We start from the raw sequence: 24,170 nt of genomic DNA on the forward strand, positions 1-24,170 counted from the left end.
ATTGTCTGCATCGATAGCTGACAGGAGTGACATAATTCTCTTGAGATTATCTTCAATACTATCAACAGAGGATGGTTTAACTTCTGCTGAACAATCCATAACGTCTTCTGAACAATCCATAACGTCTTCTGAATAATCTACAAAGTCTTCTGAACAATCCATAAACTCTTCTGAACAATCCATAACGTCTTCTGAATAATCTGCAAAGTCTTCTGAACAATCTATAAAAACAAAATTTTTAACTTTAGCAGGAAAATGCCTTCCCATCCACACTCATATATAGAAAAGTGATCTTATCTTTCATTCAGTACGTCATCTCAGTGGTTCTATTGTACAGAGCGGTGGGATACGTTGGCACTTTAGAAATACGTATTTATATAATAATAATGGATGAACAACTGTCACACACTGAGGCAGCAGCACCTGTGGATTCTTTCCATACGTACCTATTGCTTCAGGCTCTAAGTACCGGTCTTCAAAGACAACGGGGGCAGATTTTGATACCATGTCCGTGTCCCGGCACTCGAGACAATCATCTTTTGGAGCTTTTTTGACTTTTTCATAAATCTCTTTGTGGCTTTCGGTTCTGCAATGAGAAATGTTTATATTTAGAAATAAATCACATCCAGAGATCAGTAAACTAAAAACTGAGGGGTGGAATAAAAAATCTGGAGTATCCAAAAGCAACCAATCCTATGATTTTAAACGCCTGATAATCAGGCCAATTACATCTGTTGTTTGGTTGCTAAGGATACTAGACCATTTATTATATTTCCATTTATTATATAAGTATGACAACAGCATGACATTTTCATATATAAACATCACTTGCAAGTAAAACTGTAAAGGACCGTAAATGTCCATAAAATGTGTAAAAGTAATATTCCCCAATCAAATAAGAACTGGCTCTAAACATAAATATTTGAAGAAACACCATGTACTCACATCTTCTCATCATATAAAATAGCTTCTTGTTGGGGATGGTCAGTAGAAAAGAATAATTTCTTGAACTTTTCTTCCTATAAAACAATAAAATAGACACAGTTCATAAGCACAACCTTGAGAGATAACGGCAGTGTAAAACAATAAATGGAGTCGCACTGAAGATTGAGCACTAAGCTTCCCCTGCCTTAAAGCCTATTCAATGCGCTTCTTACCTTTATTTGCTTCTTCTCTTGTTCACTCTCGAAGGAGGATTGAAGAAATTTTCCCCACAGATTGAGAAGTTGAGCTGATAGTTCTATTAGGCTGCTATTTATTGCTTCTGCCAGATCATTGGGGTCTTCTATTTCCTATGGTTAAAATATTAAATAATCAACAATTTGTGTAAACACAGAGAATACAGTATGTAAAGCACTTTTTAATACCCCAATAGTATAAGGAAACTAGTTTGGGGTGACAGGTTAGTATCAGATTACAGAATAAGCAATGAGCAAACTTACCGTCACTTTGTCAGATAACTCACTGAGCCGGACTTTCAGATCCAGTTTTTCTGTGGAGGAAACAAAGACGGCATTATATTACATTTCACAATAATGTTTTGTACATCTAAGAATATAAGTTTATTCCCTTTCCCACGTGTGTTACTTTGCTGTTGTGATGTAAAATATGGAGTGGATCAGACTGGAGAGGAATGAGAGCCCCTAGGATATAGCAATGGTGCAACAGAAGAATCTAATCTTGGGAGTTTTCCAGGTGACCTATGTCATTCTCCAACATCTGTTACCCACCACAATGAACATCTCAATAAAATGAATAAGAGGAGCCTTGTTAGACGTGTAGGCAATAATTGTAGGTGCCCAGTTACTCGCGGTGCTTCCTAATGATGGTGAGTGACCTAATATGAGTAGCGGGTGTTTTACCATTTGCCACTGCCCTAATATTGACTCTATGATGATATCAAGGCCAGTGTGTAAACTAACGGTCACTTTGGGATACCTAAATGTGCACTTTGTTTGTTCATGCCCATAATCTTTCAACTTCCAAGAGGAAAGAATGTTTTCATTGACTCATCAATATCTATTATCCATTTTGGATGTTGGGTGGTCAGAGAAAGGTCAATGTTTAAATGAACTAATTTGAACAAAACCTAAAGAACAGGACAACTAGGTGTCACAAAGTAGAAGCAATCACATACCAAGCTCCAGCTTGCATGAGGAAGGCAGCGTTTCTGATACGGAGATGAAATAACTGTACAGTCCATCATAGGAAAGCAGCAAGCAGGATCGTAGTGTTGAAAGGAAACGGTAGGCATGCTGCAAGTATTTCTCTTCTATCACAAAGCTTTTACCCTAAAATAGAGAAACAGAGTCATGAAGCAAGAAAGAAAGCAAAGAGGACACAAATCATTACAAGATGGCGCCCTACTACCCCACAGCACTACTCTTTTGCCAGTTAAAGACATCGGTGAAATGGTGAGACTCGTTGGGGTTCAGGAGGAGGGAGGGAGGCAGTTAGTGGGGCCTGGGGTTGTCTGTAATTATAATTCCACTCACAGAACTGTTTTTACCCTCTGGAAGGTTCAAATACAAATTCATGTTTGTTACTTACGTCTGCTGCCAATTTCTTTTTGAAGTTTTTGCCCAAAATGACACTTTCCACTTTCGTTTTTTTAGCCTTTGTCCACCGGCTGGGAAGAATTCTTTGGAATACTGAGTTTTTCTTGGAAAAGCTATAAAAACAACAAATACAGATGATTGTATTATCTTGAAATTGATAATATTTTTTAATGGAATAGTAAAATAATGTCATCATCTCTATCTGACAATAACAATCCGTGTACTTACGTCTTCAGTGGGGGTTGTAATACAACCAACAGGCCATGAACAATGACCGATAGCTTTGAACATGACTCAAACACTATATTCGTCTGGCCGTGAATCCCTCGATGCAGGTTAAAGTGCAATTTCATGTCCTCTCTCCACATTGGTGCCAAACGCTTACATTTGCTTAATCTGTTCAGATAAAACCAGAAGATCGATGTGTTAAACACAAATCAGATTTCACTAACCCATCAGTCTTGTTAGCTTTATTGTATTAGAATTAATTAAATGCTTATTAATTGAACAGAACTGATGTAGATAGTGATATTCTGAGACAATTTACAATTGGTTTTAAATTCAAATTAAATTAAAAAAAACTATTAAAAATAAATAATGAAGACTAATAGGAAAGTTGCTTATAATTAGCAATTCACTAACATATGAAAAGTTAACTTAAAGGTGAACCACCCCTTAAACTGCTCAGGTAGAAAATCAGTTTCTATATGTAAGTCTAACTGGCCAATACATGGGGGGTTGGGGGAATCTAAACATTTTCCAGTAAAGCAAAAACATTAGAGAAATGGGAAAGAAAGGAATTACAGCACAAATATAGAGTCAGAGTTTTAATCTATTCTTCAATTCTGATCGTTTCTCTACTTACTCTTTATGGCTTTCTGCATAGTAAAGGCCAAAGTTCATCTTGCTCTCCAGGGTATTCAGAGTCTCTTCAATCTGCCATTGTAGAGAGAATAGAAGAAACATAAGATACGGTATACGGAACACACAAACACAAAGCTGATCTAAAAGACTTTTTATCACTTACTTGACTCTCATCCAGGAGGATATTAACGGTGTAGATCACAACGTCGTCAATTCTAATAGCGCGTTTGGTTTTCTTTAATTTAAATGCACTGCTGAAAAGGACACTGCCCTCAACTGAAGCCGGATACTTCACATTATCTAAAACAGAAGAGTTTTAATCAATTTACCAAACTATAACACAACAGAGTGAACAAAGAAGATTGTCAGCAATAAAACTCCATATGCAGAACTAGGTAACGAGGTTATAAGTAACAAGTACCTTCAGTATGGAAAATCCTTGCTTCGATTGTGTGAGGGATGCTCGTCAGAATCTCAAAGGATGTCTTAATTTGGTAACATCTAAAAGCAAAAACAATGTGACATTAAAATCAAACTCTCTCTGCTCCTCATGAACACGTTCTGTTAAAGGGGAAGTTCATTTGCCTGAATGTTTCTATGTGCTCCTTTCACTGCTACACAAGCCGCCCTTTGCTGCTGTCCATATGTAGGGGGTTATTTACTAAACTCCAAATGCAAAAATCACAAAAAATCGTGATTTTTTTGTTTATAAAATTAAACTTTCACGAATTTTTCAGAATTTATTAGGATGGAAAAGTCCAAATTGGAAAATCCGGCATCTCAGACCCATCAAGGTTGCATATAAGTCAATGGGAGAAGTCTCAATGATTTTTTGATATGCGCTGGGTTTCATGCAATACCCCAAAGTTTTCAGAGTTTTCGGGTGAAAAATCCGAAAATCTGAAGAAAAATCCAAAAAAAACGTGAAAATCTGATTTTTTCCAGCAAAGCATATTTTTGGGAAAATGTAATAATAAATAAGCGCAAAAAAACGTGAGCAGATTTTATTGGAGTTTGCAGCAGAAAATACTGAGATAAATTTGGACTTTGATAAATAACCCCCACAGTGTAAATGTAATTTCTATGAAGGAGATGCCAATCCAAAAACAATTGGAATATGTTGCTCAATGTCTAAAGGACCTAAAATGATTTTACTGCAGGGCCCAGTAACTTGCAGTTTTACTATTTACTCAACACTGATCATAGGACATTGTGAGTATGTGAGAGCAATTGCCTTACAAGCTGCCATATTGAAGTATGCGCCAAATCTAACATTCAACTCAGTCCTAGGAAGTTTTTGGAAGATTTGGATTCAACCAAATTGGACTCCTTAAAGCATCAAGACACACTTACCCACTTTGAAGAAAAAACGGAATCTGGAATTGCTTTAGTTGTAATGAAAATTCAAGTGTAGCTTGTACTTTTTCCATAGTTATTGTTGTTTCAGGTTAATATACTAAAAAGCAAAAGAACAAAGAGGAAAATCATGTTAATGGTTCAAATCATCTGATAATGTGGCTGTAAAAGGTGTTGTACGTGTTCCCTGGTGTGTGTAGGTTTGTGTTACATGTGAGGAATAAACCATCCTACCGGCCAAACCCAAATCTACAAAGCTGGAAACGAATGAACATTGCAAAATGCACTTTTTTGTCTGTCTCATTACTGAAATATGTTCAAATGTAATAAAATTCAAGATTTCAGGGGTTTTTTTTCACTTACCTAGTAATAAAGATGAAATTGAGTAGGAAAGAAAGAAAGAAATAAAGAAAGAAATTGAGAAAATTGAGAATAGAAAGAGAATTGAGAAAAGTCGAAGTAAAAGCTGGGAAGTTTTTCTGCGATGCGTCACGATGCGAAGATGCAGGAAAACTGATGCTTAATATGCGTTTACCGACTTATCACAGGATGCCTTGTGATGTCATAATGGCATTGACTTGTTTACTGATGCCGTTGCCATGGTGACGATGATGTCATAGTGGTGCAGCTGTAAGGCAACTGGTGATGTCATAATGGTGCCTCATGTGACCCGATGTCCAGCCTCCCAGAGCTGCAAACAGCTGTTTAACTGCACATCATATAAATGAGCCTGACGCTCGTAATGAGCTCAAATGTCTTTCTCTTATTAAATATCTATATTCACTGACTGTTACACAAACGGACGATATCAGCAGAAAATAAGTGAGGCTTGAGGAACGGATCAGTTTAATCACGACCATATCAGTCCTCATTCCCCGTGTTTATTCTGCCCTTATACAGGACTTTATCTGGCCTTTTAACTTACATTTTTAATTCATTCCCTGCTTTTTGTACTTCAAAAAACATTTTCATGTTTTATTATTTTGTGGGTTTTGAGTTATTTTTGAGCTTTTTATCCAGCAGCTCTCCTGTTTGCAATTTCAACAATCTGGTTGCTAGGGTCCAAATTACCATAGCAACCATGCATTGATTTGAATAAGAGGCCCCTGTTGGATAAGAGCAACAACTGTGTGTGATGTACAAAATGTACAGTAATAGTTCAGAGTCACCCTGCCATGTGGATCCGTTATCCGGAAACCCGTTATTCAGAAAGCTCAGAATTATGGATCCAAATAATCCAATTTTCTAAATATGATTTCCTTTTTCTGTGTAATAATAAAACAGTCGTTTGTATTTGATCCCAACTAAGATCCTTATTAGAAGCAAAACCAGCCTATTGGGTTTATTTGACGTTTATTATGACTGTCTTGCTATAGCAAAATAAAAGCACCTTGGGAAAGCAATTGAGCAGAAAAGGAACCATTATTGGCAATATATATATATATATATATACTTTATGTATTTCATCTGTAACTTCAACTTAATAATAATAATAATAATAATAATAATAATAATAATACGTACAGACCAGTGACTATGTTGGCCCATGTATTGGTCTAGGTTTTTTTTATTCATTTAAAAAAAAAATTCCCTCCTCATAAGTTGCCCGACCACATTCCCACATTAAGTCATACTCAAATGAATTGTAATATCAATTTCCACTTTAGTGTAGCTACATAGTCACTAAATGACTCCCTATGAATTAGGAAAGTAAATTATTACACTTTGAAGGAAAAAGTGGATTTTTACATTTAAGGTTTTTCTTATGGGAGATGGTTTTTCACATCTCCCATAGTGAAAATAAAACTTATTAAAGATTCCTGAGAGGGCTAAAGTAACTTCAGAAATAGGACATTTTCTTTGACTGGATAAGGAAAGTGTCTTCTTTCCATAAAATTCAATGGATGTATCATTTTTATTCCCTGTATTTGGTTTCAAAGGAACATATTGGGTTAATGTAATAAAGCAAAAAAATAATATAATAAATAAGCAGGAACCATATTAAGGACCAGTGTAAATGTGGCATTTTATGTTTATTACACACACTGGGCACCGGTGCAACAAGAACAAGTTTTTTTTCACTGTGAGCCTTTGAAAACTTGTATTTTATTATATTTACACCAAGGAAAAGTGGTTCACATCATACAAATTTTAACACACAACATGTTGGTCAAGCAATAAGCACCAGTTAGGTTATTATTCTTTACCAACATCTCTAATAAAGATCTATATGACCTATATGTACCCGTCCTATTCAAATTGACCGAAGCGTAAGAGTATGAACAACGTTTTCCTCGCTATGAAATGCTCCCGATGACGAATTTACACTTGAGAAACTTCGCCGGCGTTCAGCTGCTGAGACGCATGTTTGCATTTTCGGAAATTAGCATAGTGGTCAGTGTCGGACTGGCCCACAGGGATACCAGGAAAACTCCCGGGGGGCCCAGCTGTCAGGGGGCCCTTGTGCTGCTAAACATTTGGCCTATTTCATGGTCATTCCTGGGGATGGGCGAATTTTTTCGCCTTGTTTCACCAAAAAAATGACGCCCATAGACTTGTATAGCATTGTGCGTCAAAATCAAAAAAGACGAAATTTCGCTGCGCGACAACATTTTTTTGACGCCCATAGACTTTAATGGCCGTCTGCGACATTTCGCCAGCGGCAAATTATTGGCGAAACTAAACGGGTCAAATTCGCCCATCCCTAGTCATTCGATATTTCTAGGAGAACAACGAGGCTAAATAGATGGAATAACAGATTATAGTATGTAAAGAATAGAGACTAGGGGAATAGAGGTTGATTGAGAAGAAGAAGTATAATAGTACTGAGAGTGGGCCCCTGATCTATGGTTCTTTGGTGGCCCCTGGTCTAAGGTTTTGAGTTGGGCCCCTGGTGTCCCAGTCCAACACTGATAATGGTAGAGAATTTGCGCCTGATGATGGTGAAAATTCACTCTTCAGTGAATTTGCCACACTGTATTTATTGCAGCACATGATCAGGTCTAAAGAACATGCAGCACCATTATATACTTATACATATGTAGTTTTAATGAGCAATGCCCTTTATTTGATTGCAGATTATTCAGAGGGCTGTTCATGAGTGGGAATTATGTGTGTGACTATAGCAGAGCAGTTGTGTTTAGGCAACAAAGGCTGCAGAGCTGATAATGGCTGGGCACATTGAAGTAATGAAACAAATGTAGGATACAGAGTCCACACAACTGGTATTTCAGTTCAAAAGACTAGTTTTAATTGTTTTGGGGTCACATGTCCCCACACCAATGATTTGCACACCTTATAGGAAGGCCTAGAGTTTGTGTTATAACTAAACAAATAACTAATGGAGGTTCCTCTGCCCAAGAGACTCGGTATTCATGTTCCCCGCCTCTGACAGCTGCTCCCTCCCGTCCCCCAAAACAACAGCATAGTTTTGTACGAACGACGAAGGACAGAGAGAGGCGGGAAACAGCAAACAGGAAATGGAGGCGGGACATGGAGAATAGTGACAGCAAACAGGAAATGGAGGCGGGACATGGAGAATGGCGACAGCAAACAGGAAATGGAGGCGGGACATGGAGAATGGCGACAACAAATAGGAGAGGGAGGCGGGAAATGGAGAATGGCGACAGCACGTAAGGGGGAGGGGCAACAGCGCAAATAAAAAGACCGGGTGCGGCAGAACTATTGCGCACTTCTTGGGGAATGTGTGATATGTGAGAGCGATGTGGAAGGGGCAGCAATTCTAGTTCCACGTCTGCCAATGGCTCCCTGAGGCAAAACCTCGTTAGTTGCTTCATGTTGCTCAGCCGCAGATATGACTGAACTACAAGTCACACAGTGATCAGTGTAGAGTTGTCAGACAAATATGGCGTCTGGGAGTCTGTGTTGTTCATGAAAACAATGACTTTTTAGCACATTTTAGTTATAGACGGCGGAATTAATGAATTTGGGGTTTCAAACATCAACATTAGTTTCTTTTCAAAATGGTTTTGTTCACCAGAATTCCTCACAGTCTGACTTGTTGCACTTTGAAATGGCCGTGGCCCTTTTTCCTCACAACGTATACAGGTGTGGGTTCTGTACTCCAGAAACCCTTTATCCAGAAAGTTCAGAATTACGGAAAGTGTCTCCCCTAGACTCACATTTTGTCCAATTTTTAAAACTAATTTCCTTTTCCTGTGTAATATTAAAACAGTAGCTTGTACTTGATCCCAACTAAGATATAATTAATCCTTATTGGAGGCAAAACCAGCCTATTGGGTTTATTTAATGTTTATTTAATGTTTACATGATTTTCTAGTAGACTTAAGGTATGATGATCCAAAATTCATTCATATTAACAGTACATGTATCCTTTAATATCTTGAAATAAAAACAAAATAAACAATGAATGTACATTGCAAAAGTGCTTAGAATAGTCCCCTCTTTAATTTTACCTTCTCTTATTTTTAAGGTTTACTTATCCTTTAATAAAACAAGTAAAACAGAGAGATGGGGCAGGAATGCTGACATGTAAAACCAGCCCATCCCTTACCAACATTTTGGGTTTTCATTTCCCTCATTTCAATTCCAGGGGCAGTGAGAAAGTCTTACTGTGTCTCTAAAACTCTCCCCAATTGTAAGTCTTCTACTGAATCAGGATCCTTATATAATACACAAGGGCTCCCACGTTTTATACAAATGTATGTCAGTCATTATGAGAATGAGATATTAGTTCTGCCAACTCATTATATTATTTATTTCAATTATCTATTCTGTTATTTCAGGAGTTATTTTGGTTCTCCAATAATGTGGAATAAAAGTCCTTGCTGAACCCAACAAGTGTCTCCCCAATCTCCTTTTATATTCCTGGGCAGTGCCTGTAGCTCAGATACTAATCCAATTAGTCTGCTTCTGTGTCTAGACTGGTAACTTGACATATTACAGGCATGGGATCCATTATACGGAAACCGATTATCCAGAAAGCTGAGTTATGGAATGCCCATCCCCCTTAGATTTCATTATATAGTGAATAAAGTACCCCCTCTTGTAAAATATAAGGATATTATAAGTCACCGAGGAGTTTCATGACCATATAAAAACACGAGGCCGAAGGCCGAGTGTTTTTATACAGGTCATGGAACTCCGAGGTAACTTCTAATATCCTCATATTTTACAACTGGGGGTACTTTATTTATTATAATACACAAATTTCAATGAATCATGTGACAGAAATTACATCAGAACTCACCGTTTATAAGGATATAATTTACAGGATATTCATGGCTTTTGTGTATTATATTCAAATAATCCAATTTTTTTCTGTGTAATAATAAAACAGTCGCTTGTACTTGATCCCAACTAAGATATAATTAATCCTTATTGGAAACAAAACCAGCCTGTTGGGTTTATTTAATGTTTACATGATTTTCTAGTAGACCTAAAGTATGAAGATCCAAATTACGGAAAGATCCCTTATCCAGAAAATCCCAGGTCCTGACCATTCTGGATAACAGGTACAATAAGTACAAAGATAATAACCTGGCAGTATTCTGAATAAAAGATAAGTACAGGTATAGGATCTGTTATCCAAAAAACGTTATCCAGAAAGCTCTTATTTATGTGAAGGCCGTCTCCCATAGACTCCATTGTATCCAAATAATCAACATTTTTTAAAAATAATTTCCCTTTTCTGTGTAATAATAAAACAGTCGCTTGTACTTGATCCCAACTAAGATATAATTAATCCTTATTGGAAGCAAAACCATTTTGTTTAATTTGTAAATGATTTTCTAGTAGACTTAAGGTATTACAGAAAGATCCATTATCCTGAAAACCCCAGGTCCTGAGCATTCTGGATAACAGGTCCCATACCTGTACCTGAAATATTTCAGCCAGAATGGTTATACCATAAAGAATGGAAAACGGGAGAGGACTGGAGACACCAGGTTTCATAGATAGTTTTAAATGAATGATTTCTATAGATCCCCAGTGTTGGATTTGGGAATATTTAATTTTATAGGGAAATGTCTCAGGGCAGCTCAGGCTTAGGGGCAGATTTACTAAACCACAAAGTGACTTAACGCTGGCGACAATTTATAGGCACTTCGCTGATTTACTGATGGGTGCAGGCGTCACTTTGCTAGTGAAAGAGACAGACGCTAGCGCTCATTCGAACTCTATCGGCAGGTGAATATTCTCATTTGCGAATGGACGTTACTCCGCAAATTCACTAAGATGCGGATTTTACTGAACGTTACGTGATGCGCCAGACTTGCCTTCACCAGCTCAGACCAGGCAAGTGCAATGGAGTAGATGGGACTTCCTCGTTCTTCTGTCACTTACATCATATTTTTAGTGGGAAAAGTTTCCAAAGTCCAAAAAACGCTGCGTCTTTTCCTTTTTTCAGAGTGATAGGCTGCAAAAGTCCTTAACTTTTTTTTTTGGGTAACCGGGTTCCCCCTACATTTCCTATCATATGGCACATAAACTATACAGTGGGCTCATGTGTAGGGCAATATAACAACTCTATTGTCTTTATTAAGGTTCCCAGGACTTGTGTAATGTATTTGATGCAACATATACGTCCAGTCAACTTTATAATTCCCCGCCGTATGCAAATTAGCCTGAGTGAAGACCTCTAACGAAGTTGCGCTCGTCAGAATTGAACGCAAACGCACCTTCGATTTGATTGTCGAAGTAACGCTAGTGAAAATTCGACAGGGTTCGGCGCCCTATATGCAACGTTGCATTTTAGTAAATTAGCGTTGTCTGAGTGAATTTACGTGTGGCGAAGTGTTGCGCTGGCTGCAAAGCCGTCGCTGGTGAATTTTCGCCGCTTACCCCTTAGTTGGTCAGTGGACCGTATTAAATGTGGATTTGTTCTCTAGAGATTATTAGTATCCGTAATAGTATTTGCACATATCAATGGTAAATCTGTAGTATGAGAGCAGTCAGGGTATTAGAGACCAAAGAGTTTATTATGGTTTATCTGTTACTGTTTGTTCCGTTTCAATCCATCTTTTATTATCATTATGATAATGTCATAATATTTAAAGTAATTAAGCACATTGGGGAGACCAATTAATTCTGGCTGAAGTTTTATTTCAGACAAATGTGTTAATACTGGATTCGAGGTTTAGTGTAGAAATATCATGAGGGTTTAAAGGGGTGGTTCACCTTTAAGATAACTTTTGGTTTGTTATTCAATGGCCAATTCTAGGCAACTTTTCAATTGGACTTCATTATTTCTATTTATTATTTACATTTTATTATTTCTCCTGACTCTTTCCAGCTTTCAAATGGGGGTCACTGACCCCATCTAAAAAACAAATGTTCTGTAAGGCTACAAATGTATTGTTATTGATACTTTTTATTACTCATCTTTCTATTCAGGCCTCTCCTATTCATATTCCAGTCTCTTATACAAATCAAGGCATGGTTGCTAGGGCAATTTGGACCTAGCAACCAGATGGCTGAAATTGCAAACTGGAGAGCTGCTGAATAAAAAGCTAAATAACTCAAAAATCACATATTAAAAAAATGAAAACCATTTGCAAATTGCCTTAGAATATCTTTCTCTACATCATACTAAACGTTATCTCAACGTGAATCAGCCTCCAGAAAAACAGAAAAGTGTTGCAGTGAGAGCCTCAGATTTATAAAAATGAATTTTAAAATTACAAAATTGACTATACTTGAAAATTCATTCATAAGAGAGGGCAAACTTGTATGAGGTGCTGTGAGACTGTCAGCATGTAGAGCTGTTGAAAGCTATGAAAGATTTGTTTAACGAGTAGCCCCTTAATATCTGGGATAGACCTTATGTACTGTAGGTGATTCTTAGGTTTGTAAGAAAGTTATTGACGGCTTTCAACATACGTTCCTCAAGATATTCCTTATAAATCTTATACAATGTCTAGATGTAGCCGACTGGGCCTGGGTCTTTGTCGTTAGCTGCATTTTCAATAATTGACTAGATCAGGGGTCCCCAACCTTTTTTTACTCGTGAGCCACATTTAAATGTAAAAAAGAGTTGGAGAACAACACAAGCATGAAAATGTCCATGGGGATGTCAAATAAGGGCTGTGATTGGCTGTTTGGTAGCCTCTATATGGACTGGTAGCCTACAGGAGACTCTGTTTGGCAGTACATCTGGTTTTTATACAACCAAACTTGCATCTAAGCCTGGAATTCAAAAATAAACATCTGCTTTGAGGCCACTGGGAGCAACATCCAAGGGGTTAATGAGCAGCATGTTACTCGCGAGCTACTGGTTGGGGATCACTGGACTAGATGTATGTTAGTAAATATGTATATGTTTATATAGCGCTACTTATATACGCAGCACTGTACAGCAGAACAGTCAACTAATAGAAAAAATGGCTCATTACAGTAATAAATACAAAGTACAGTTGCATTAGAGATGAAAAAGACAAGTGATTCAGAGACAAGAGGTCTGTAGAGCTTACAATCTAAGTGGGAGACTTACAGACACAAATAGGAGGTGTGGGTTACAGTGGGTGCAATAAAAGTGCCAGTTCCCAGTTCAGATGCGACTGCCCCAAGAGGGAGTCTGAGTTTATTTCTCAAGAGACTGAATATTCTAAATGAAATAGACTCTTCTATACTTTGTGCCCGGCCATAGGATAAAGTAAAGATAGCAGTTTTTCGGATATATTGGTGAACTGTATTTATGAATCTGCCATTAGTGATGGGCGAATAAATTTGCCTGTCGCAAATTCACTGGTGAATTTCCGTGTTTTGCCGCTGGTGCATAAATTCGCACAACTCCCGCAAACATTCACCAATGAATTTCGATACGCGTCAACACTATTTGGAAGCCCATTGACTTTAACGCTGATGTCAAAATTGCCGCGAGCTTCAGAACTGAAGTGGACGTCAAATTTCGAGTTTTGCTAATTTTTCTCTGTTTCACTGGACATTCACAAGTTTTTCGGTGAAGGGAGAAATTCGCCCATCACTTTCTGCCATCATTAGTATCATGAGAATAATAACTGCGCTCTATCTCGTGTCTTATACACTATGTTTTGTGCATGTTGTTTAAAGCCTCACAGTTTTATCCTCATAAACGAAGCTTCTACATTTGAATTAAGAGTAGTTGAAAACCAATTAGGGTGTTACTAAAATTCTCATTTCTCTCATTTTTTCATGATTGCGGAAAGACTCGATAAAATTTATCAAATGGAACAAGATCCCAAATCTAGCAAATGTTTGAATCACTCGTTTTTTTCCGGTTATCGCTCCCAAAACCCCCAAATTTTTTAGATTATTGAACCAAACCTAGCATCGACTATGATATCTTCAGATTGCTATAGGGGCATCTCCCGCTGACTTATACAAGACCTTGAGAGGTTTGAGATGGCAGATTTTTGGCTTTTTGCAGCATCGGGGGTATAATAAATCTTGAAAAAATTTTGGGGGTTTTTTTCCACTAAAAATTTTAGTTTTTGGCCAAAAAACCCTGACTGAGGTTTGAAGGTGTGTAGTTTGGGTTCTTGCGTAACCCTGATATCACCACCTAATATCTTCTTGGAATTTCTCTAGTTCGGTCATCATTAGATCCATGCATTTCTATTTATTCTGGTTGGGAAAATAACAATAGGCAAGAGTGACCCCGGATATATTTTAGTGAGAATGTATCTTCCATTCTTATCAATTGTATGAATAAAATGCTGATGAAAATGCCAATGGCGACCCCTTTACTGTATTTGCCACTCAGGTGAGTCGCTATTTCTTCTTAAATGTTGGTCTATGGGCCTATTTTAAAATGTGTCTCTTGAAGATTAATGACCATGACTTGTTGTTTATGTAATTCAGTAAGAATTTACAATCACTTATTTGGGGGGGGATTAAAGCAGACTCTCGCGTTTATATTGTATAAAGGTAAAGAAACCACAATATAACCGCGCATTCAGGAAACCATCCACATTCTGTTATTAATAGATAATACGAGAAAATTAAGCAGAGAAACTCCTGACATTTTATAAAATATGCAAATAAATGTATGAAGGTGGGTGGGATGTTTCTAGTTGCTCAGAAGATCAGGAAGTGAACTGCATCTCCCCCTGACGTCAGAGCTGAAAAGCAGGAAGTAGTGTTCTGGCTATTATGTTACACATCAGTCACTCCAGCCTTTATACATTACATTTTTGCCTAACTAACTATATTAGATACATTTTTTATTTTGCACGGCCTATTTATTTGCCCAGTTATTATTTTTACACTGAACAATTCCTTTAAATCTTTCCGTCTCAACCAATCACAGCTGCATCCAGGGTCGGAGTGGAGCACCGGGGGCCCAACGGGGCTGCAACACTAGGGCCCTCCTAACTCCCACAAGCATGTGCGAACGTTGTTGCACCGTAACATTATCTTTTTCTTTAGGAGGCTGCTGATGGGGGGATCAGGTCTGGGCCGGCGAGGGCCCATGAGGGCTAGGGTCCAACCATCGCTGCGTCTGATTCGGCCAATCTGTAAACATAAACCAGCGTAATGTGACTGCTGGGCATTCAGATCCCTTGTCATGCAGCCCTTGTGCTTAAAGCTCCAGGGCTTAAATAAAACATACGAGTGCCACAATTTGTGGATGTGGCTTCATGCGAGCAACAAGCCTGGACAGTAACTGACGGTATCTTAAAGTAGCCCATTTGGCATTTGCCTGAATCCACAGATTGCCAGTCTGGGCCTGGCGGGGACGCCAGTGAACCCTTTAAGGAGAGAAAGCAATTGCACATTTCACTTTTACTACTTTTGTGTCTAGTGGTACTGTTGTGGTAGAATTAAATGATCTTTTGCCTTAATGGACAATCGATCCGGAAACCTTGATGTATCGTGTGGTGATGTTGCGCAATCCCCCGGAAATAACGTCACAGCAGTCGTTCTTAGCTGGGGTCCAGTATTCTGCCTCCTTCTACAATGGCCAGTGGTTTATTATACACCAAGACAAAAGGTGGTCTTACAATATATCCAATCAATGAGCATGTTATGCTATGAATCAATTGGTGGAACCAGCACACAGACACATGTCCATAGAAGAGGGGGGGGGGAAAGGTAGACTGCCCTAGGCAAACAAAAGACACCAGGACAAAAGGCACTTCCCCCGGTAATATACATATACACAGACACAGTGATCTTAGCATGGCTTGTACTGATCTTGTAAAAGTACACCTTTGTTCAGTGGTCCGTATTCCTCAATCCCAACCGGCGCCACACCCGACATGCTGCAGTCATGCCTGATGAACACAAATCGGATGGGAATAGGAATGATCGGGCGACTGTGCAAAGGTCGGTCGTAAAGACGCTTATCCCGCATCGGTGGTGGCCATATGGCGAAATATAAGAAATTTCCACGTCAGTACATATAAAAAAAAATCGTGAAATTGTATGAAAATGAGAATTTCAACATGAACAATAACATTTATATAGTTCAGCACAGCCTTGCTTAATAGAAAAATACAGTTCATTACTTTACATTATTTTGCAATCAATAAATGTAGGATGAGAGCCCACACAGGTTGTTTGGGGGTTATGTAATAAAGGACACTAAGGGGCAGATTTACTAAAGGGCGAATTGTCACCAGCGACCGCTTCGCACACTTCGCCAGGCATAAATTCGTTACCACTATGCTAATTCACTAATATGCAAAGTTGCATCCTGGGGGCGGAACACTGGCGACTTTTCGCTAGCGATACTTCTTCAGTACGAGCAGTTCATAGTGAAGATGTGCTAGCGTTCGTTTATGCCTAGTGAAAAATCACTAGTGATCTTATGCTTAGGGTGCTTGGAAGTGGTCTTATTGTGACCTTTTCCATTATGTGATTGGATACCGTTTGGCTGGCACGTAATACGTTGAGTAGAAAAAGGGCATAAAAAGATGAAAAAAGGCAGTTAAATGGGACACTTGCAGATAAACCACTGCCTTTAATTCAATCCAACTGCTGATAACAGAGAGGCATTTGATATTAGAATTAAAAACTTATTTTTGTGTATAAACCTTTTAGTTTTGTGTATAACCCTCCAAGTTGTGTGTATACACATCCAAGTTTTGTGTATACACCTCCAAGTTTTGTGTATACACCTCCAACTTTTGTGTATAAAACTCCAACTTTTGTGTATAAACCTCCATGTTTTGTGTATAAACCTCCACGTTTTGTGTATAAACCTCCAAGTTTTATGTATACACCTCCACGTTTTGTGTATAAACCTCCACGTTTTGTGTATAAACCTCCAAGTTTTATGTATACACCTCCAAGTTTTGTGTATAAACCTCCACGTTTTGTGTATAAACCTCCACGTTTTGTTGATAAACCTCCAAGTTTTATGTATACACCTACAAGTTTTGTGTATAAACCTCCAAGTTTTGTGTATGAACCTTCACGTTTTGTGTATAAACCTCCACATTTTGTGTATAAACCTCCACGTTTTGTGTATAAACCTCCACATTTTGTGTATAAACCTCCACGTTTTGTGTATAAACCTCCACATTTTGTGTATAAACCTCCACGTTTTGTGTATAAACCTCCACGTTTTGTGTATAAACCTCCACGTATTGTGTATAAACCTCCACGTTTTGTGTATAAACCTCCAAGTTTTATGTATACACCTCCACGTTTTATGTATAAACCTCCAAGTTTTGTGTATAAACCTCCACGTTTTGTGTATAAACCTCCACGTTTTGTTGATAAACCTCCAAGTTTTATGTATACACCTCCACGTTTTGTGTATAAACCTCCACATTTTGTGTATAAACCTCCAAGTTTTATGTATACACTTCCACGTTTTGTGTATAAACCTCCACATTTTGTGTATAAACCTCCACGTTTTGTGTATAAACCTCCACATTTTGTGTATAAACCTCCACGTTTTGTGTATAAAGCTCCACGTTTTGTGTATAAACCTCCAAGTTTTGTGTATAAACCTCCAAGTTTTGTGTATAAACCTCCAAGTTTTATGTATACACCTCCACGTTTTGTGTATAAACCTCCACATTTTGTGTATAAACCTCCACGTTTTGTGTATAAACCTCCACATTTTGTGTATAAACCTCCACGTTTTGTGTATAAAGCTCCACGTTTTGTGTATAAACCTCCAAGTTTTGTGTATAAACCTCCAAGTTTTGTTTATAAACCTCCAAGTTTTATGTATACACCTCCACGTTTTGTGTATAAACCTCCACATTTTGTGTATAAACCTCCAAGTTTTATGTATACACCTCCAAGTTTTGTGTATAAACCTCCACGTTTTGTGTATAAACCTCCACGTTTTGTTGATAAACCTCCAAGTTTTATGTATACACCTACAAGTTTTGTGTATAAACCTCCAAGTTTTGTGTATGAACCTTCACGTTTTGTGTATAAACCTCCACATTTTGTGTATAAACCTCCACGTTTTGTGTATAAACCTCCACATTTTGTGTATAAACCTCCACGTTTTGTGTATAAACTTCCACGTTTTGTGTATAAACCTCCACGTTTTGTGTATAAACCTCCACGTTTTGTGTATAAACCTCCACATCTTGTGTATAAACCTCCACGTTTTGTGTATAAACCTCCACGTTTTGTGTATAAACCTTCAAGTTTTGTGGATAAACCTCCAAGTTTTGTGTATACACCTCCAAGTTTTATGTATACACCTCCACGTTTTGTGTATAAACCTCCACATTTTGTGGATAAACCTCCACGTTTTGTGGATAAACCTCCACGTTTTGTGTATAAACCTCCACGTTTTGTGTATAAACCTCCAAGTTTTATGTATACACCTCCACGTTTTATGTATAAACCTCCACGTTTTGTGTATAAACCTCCAAGTTTTATGTATACACCTCCAAGTTTTGTGTATAAACCTCCACGTTTTGTGTATAAACCTCCACGTTTTGTGTATAAACCTCCACATTTTGTGTATAAACCTCCACGTTTTGTGTATAAACCTCCAAGTTTTGTGTATAAACCTCCAAGTTTTGTGTATAAACCTCCAAGTTTTATGTATACACCTCCACGTTTTGTGTATAAACCTCCACATTTTGTGTATAAACCTTCAAGTTTTATGTATACACCTCCAAGTTTTGTGTATAAACCTCTACGTTTTGTGTATAAACCTCCACGTTTTGTTGATAAACCTCCAAGTTTTATGTATACACCTACAAGTTTTGTGTATAAACCTCCAAGTTTTGTGTATAAACCTCCAAGTTTTGTGTATGAACCTTCACGTTTTGTGTATAAACCTCCACATTTTGTGTATAAACCTCCACGTTTTGTGTATAAACCTCCACATTTTGTGTATAAACCTCCACGTTTTGTGTATAAACCTCCACGTTTTGTGTATAAACAACTCTGCTACATCATTTGCTCTGTGTATAAATAGTGTCTGTGGGTTTGGGAATTAGGTTTGTGTTTTTAAATGGCTTGTTCACTGTTGAGTTAACTTTTAGTATGATGTAGAGAGTGATATTCTGAGTCAATTTGTAATTAGTTTTCATTTTTTATTTGTGGTTTTTGAGTTATTTTTCTTTTTATTCAGCAGCTCTCCGGTTTGCAATTTCAGCTGTCTGGTTGCCAGGGTACAAATACCCCTAGCAACCATGTACTGATTTGAATAAGAAAAACACCTTGTTCAACTATATGAGTAACTTACAATTTACATATCTGTCATGTAACACAACGGCTTATGTAATATTCTGTTAAATATTGTTGAAAAACATTTTCTTGTAGGTGTGGAAAACTTTTTCTTTCTTTTTGTCTTTTTCTTTGTATCCCCCCCCTTCTTCATCTTCTGTACCCCTGATACTTTTTGATATTGAAAACTTAATAAAAAGAGATTCAACAAGAGACTGGAATATGAATAGGAGAGGCCTGAATAGAAAGATGAGTTATACAAAGAACCAATAACAATACATTTGCAGCCTTACAGAGCATTCATTTTTAGATGGGGACAATGACCCCCCCATTTGAAAGCTGAAAATATTTAGAAGAAAAAAATAATAATTAAAAAACTGTAACAATAAATAATAAAGACCAGTTGAAAAGTTGCTTAGAATTGGCCATTCCATAACATACTAAACATTAACTGCTGTATGATGCTGTATGATTAGTCACTGGCTGATCAGATATTTATAGTGAGTAAAGCTGGCCATACACATAGAGATCTGTTCCTCTGGCGACATCACCAAATTAGCAGATTTTAGGGCTAAATGATCGGATTACAACGAGGAGCAATGGGCTCCGACGGGTCAGTCCCTGGAAAAATGAAACCTTCCCGATCAATATCATGGCCAGATATCGATCGGGAAGGCCCCTTCGGAAGCCCCCATACACGGCCAGATAAGCTGCCTAATTGGTTTAAAGGGCCATCTTTAGTGCAGGTCCCCTGCAGAGGTCTCTGTCCCCAAGTGCCAATAAGGCTCTGCTTCCCCATACCTTATGATAACTGACAGGATTAGTGAAGTGGGGGTTGGAAGCTGGGAATTTCTAGCCAAGAGGCTTCCCTCACAGGCTTAAAGGCAATTCACAGCCAACCAGGCGCCACCCCCTACAAGGAATTGGTAATTCCATGGTTCCTTCTGTGAGCTACATTGATAGTTGTGGTTCTATCAATAGATAAAAATAATAATAAGAATAGTGTGTATTCATTAATCACTATGAGTACAACTTGGATTAACAGTCTGCAACAAACTAAAGGTCCAATAAACAAATTCGCCCATTAAAAGCGATTACTACATAAAGGGCATAGATTCCAGAAGAACCGAATTGTGTCCTACTGTCTCTTAGGATGACTGAATCCGGTGTGTCACAAGCTGCATCTGCAACAATGGATTTAGAGGTAAACATGGAAGCTCCCATGACTGAGAACACTCCTGATGGGAAATTACTTGTAAATCCTGAAGCCAAGGAGATCCTGGACAAGATCAGTGAGCCAGTAGTCGTGGTGAGCATTGTTGGGTTGTATCGGACGGGAAAGTCCTACCTCATGAACAAGTTGGCTGGAAAGAATGTAGGTAAGGGGAGCCGGTAATTGGGATGTTTCTGAGTCAGCAGGACTGAAATGATGTACAAGGATGTCTGTGGGTCACTACATGATGGAAGCTCCAGCCATAATAGTTCCAATGGCAAAAATAAAAAGTATGAACTACCCACCAGCTTCATCTAATCATCCCATTTATCTAGTAAAGCAACCTGTATATATTTACCAGAGTGTAGGGATCGACAGATGTTGTGAGCTGCCCTTGAACTGTTTAAGAGTAGTGATTTACTTTGGGAGGGTTGTCATGGCTAGAATATTGCCATCCTAATCTAGTGTGGTGTGACCTGTGGTATGAGAACAAGTGAAGAGAGTTTCCCATTCGGGTGCAATATGAGAATCACAAGGACCAAGGAGAAATGTCCCAAAAAAAACCAACAAGTTTTATGCCTTTTTTCATACACTTTGCACCTACCCCAAATGAAACCTTCTATCAGAACATTCCCTGCTCTGTTATCAGTTTTGTTTCCTTTACTTTACAATCTAGTTATGTGCAGGAAATAACTGAAAAAATGAAATTGAAGGCTTCTGAAAACGATGATGAGGCGGCTGACTTTTCAAAACATTTCCCCATCTTCATCTGGACAGTGCGGGACCCTGTCTCTGGAAGTAAATGGGGAGCAAATCACAGATGACTATTAATCTGTAGCTGAAGGAATGCTGTACTGGCTCTCATCCAAAGTGTATATCTACATAAAGACAGGACAGTTGGTTTCAGGACTGGAAGGGGAAGACTTGCCAAAACTGCATGTAATTAAGAGGAATTGGCAAGGTTAAGCAGCATGGCCTAAAGATGTCTGATTTTAGGGAGGGAAGTGTTGCATCTAGAATCATCCCTACAGTAGAGCAAGACCAGGCAGTTGTTTGCCTTTCCGACTATGATAATGATGGGAGGGTGAAAAATCGCTCTGAAACCCATTTCAACATCAAATTATTTTTTTACTGAACAGCTGAAAAGGCAAAGGCTGAAAGCTTAACGATGGAACAAAAAGTATCCAAAGTGAAAGCATCTCGGGAAGAGCAAAAGGTCAGCAGTGAAATGAATTCCTTTGAGATAAACATCCAGAGACTGGTGGAGAAACTAGAGGATGAAAAAAGGATGATGCGGGAGCAAATTGAACGACTAATGTCTGAGAAAAGGAGGGTAAGTACCTTTACCAAATGACTTTAAAAGTTACCAGTTATGTTGGTTCACTTAAATTTTACCCACTGTTTAGTTGTCCATTATCCCCCCAGCCTCTCAAGAGAATTTAGCCTTGTGCTCAGTTTGAAGGGGTCGGCACCTCTCCCACGGTAATTAATAACAAAAGAAACCTGCAAGCAAACTTGGGGCGACTTCAGAAAACATAGAGCCGTGTTTGTATTCCAATCGCCAATTTGCTTAATTGCTGGTGGGAAAGCAATTTCAGGAGACTTTTTGCCTTGGCAGTGAAGATTTACAGGTATATGCGGGTGACAAATCTCCCAATCTGTCATTAACCTAAGATAATGTTGTACTAAATCTCACAAAAATCAACTTTCACTAATATCGGACATTTCCATTGATTACTCGCTAACCATCTTCTTTGTGGCTTCTTGTTGCAACACAACAATAAAAAAGAATGTTGGCAAGTCAGGGAAATGATTAACAAATCTCTTATGTACATTGGAAGAAGAATTCCTGATCCGTCAGGGATCTGCCCAGCAAGAAAAACTGTATGCGGCACAGATCAGTGATCTTGAGAAGGAGCAAGTGAATGAGACTGAGAGGTATGAGCCCATATGGGAGAACTTCAAAAGTGTAGCAGTAGAACTATCACCTCGCCTTTTAAGCTTCGGTGCAGAAGTGGTGAAAACTGACAGTTACCAAAACAAAGGGGAAAACCTCCCCAAACCAGACAATACCCACAAAGAGAAAAACCTCCCCAAACCAAACAATACCCCAAGTGAAGTCATAGGGTCAATCAGTGTGTAAAACGGCAAAAAAATAGCGAAATGCATTGAAGTCAATGAGAAACAATTTTTATATGTGCGACTATTTGGTCCAAATGCATTAAAGTCAAAGGGCGTCCGAATAATTTTTACGTGCATCAATTTTTACGTGCGTGCCAATCTTTATGCGAATTGTCGCCGCAGTTTCGCAAATTAATTAGCTTGTGGCGAAAAGCAGATATTCGCCGCAAATTTATTCGCCCATCACTATTCATAGGCCATAGAAGGGCCAAGTCACTGATTATTCCCCTGTCATATATTGGAGGTTTATAAGCAGCCAATAATGGCCAAGTGTAGTCAGCTTATGTGTTTTTGCCAAACTTTTCCTTTGGTTTCATCTGAATTTCAAACAGATCTATAGTGAAAAATAGCAATTTTGCCTACTTGCTACATGATATCATCAGCACTTGTATCTCTGTCTGTGTCACATTTAAAACAAATTTCATGACATCAGTAAAAACAAATGTACTTGTATATTGTTTGAAAATAAAAATGTTGTCATGAGCTATTGTTCCATGTTTATATAGATGTTCTCAGTTTTATCCCACTACTCATTTAAAATGATAGTGACGCTTCCCTTCTGTTATACTTTACTGGGGGATGCCATTTTGCAAGTTGCTAACCTAAGGCATGCTGGGAATTGTAGTTTACGGACCTTAGTTCTCCTTTAAATAGTCTCAGTGCATTTCAAAACTGTTCTCATTACAAGGAAATGATCTGCCGGTGAAAGGGTTTAAAATATACTCTTGAATGAGGATGAAGGTGTGGGTGAAAGTGATTGGGACCTTAAAGTGTAAGCTCCACTGGGGCACAGACTGATAACAGTATATGTTGGAGCTATAACAATAAAGCATAATATTGACCTCTGCTCATTGTTTTACTTGGCATGATCCCTCCAGTCTGATGGCACTTGGGGCAACTTCATTTCAGCCAGTAGAGAAGCAGCGGAAACACAACTGTCGTCCCACATTCAATGCAACTCTAGCCACCACTGTACTGTATTTCATCTCTCCGACTCAGAACACACACAGCCCGTTATTGCTTTTTCTCCTCTAATCTTTCATCTCATTTCCTCTCAGTGCTGCTCCCTCGGCCTTGAGTTTCGCTTTCCGTAAAATAGAGTTTTGTTTCACATCAGAAGCTGCCTTCTAACAGAAACTCAATATACTGCAGAGGCAGTGTCGGACTGAGCCGGCGGGACACCGGGAAAAAACCCGGTGGGCCCCGGGATCTAGTGGGCCCCGCCGGCCCAGATCCGCTATTTAGTTTGGCTGCGCGACCCCACTTTGTCGGGGGTCGCGGTAGAATAGAGGATCTGCGCATGCCCACAAAGGTATTGCAGCGCGCGTGCGCACAAACGCGGCGCCGCGCGCATGCGCACTGCTCCGCTGAAGCACGCCGGAGAG

The 24,170-nt window shown here is 38.6% G+C and overlaps 1 long non-coding RNA gene across 1 annotated transcript; it reads right to left on the minus strand.

Annotated features, from left to right (window-relative positions):
• Nucleotides 1-395: 395 nt before the first annotated feature.
• LOC121398367 lies at nucleotides 396-2,898 on the minus strand. Its single transcript, XR_005964281.1, has 6 exons — nucleotides 2,787-2,898; nucleotides 2,551-2,671; nucleotides 2,138-2,291; nucleotides 1,158-1,492; nucleotides 946-1,019; nucleotides 396-586 (listed from the first exon to the last, which is right to left on the minus strand). It is a non-coding gene; the product is annotated as an uncharacterized LOC121398367 (long non-coding RNA).
• Between the last annotated feature and the right edge of the window lie 21,272 nt (nucleotides 2,899-24,170).

Source organism: Xenopus laevis, chromosome 9_10L (genome assembly GCF_017654675.1).
Source record: "Xenopus laevis strain J_2021 chromosome 9_10L, Xenopus_laevis_v10.1, whole genome shotgun sequence".
In the NCBI taxonomy this organism is placed as follows: Eukaryota; Metazoa; Chordata; class Amphibia; order Anura; family Pipidae; genus Xenopus; species Xenopus laevis.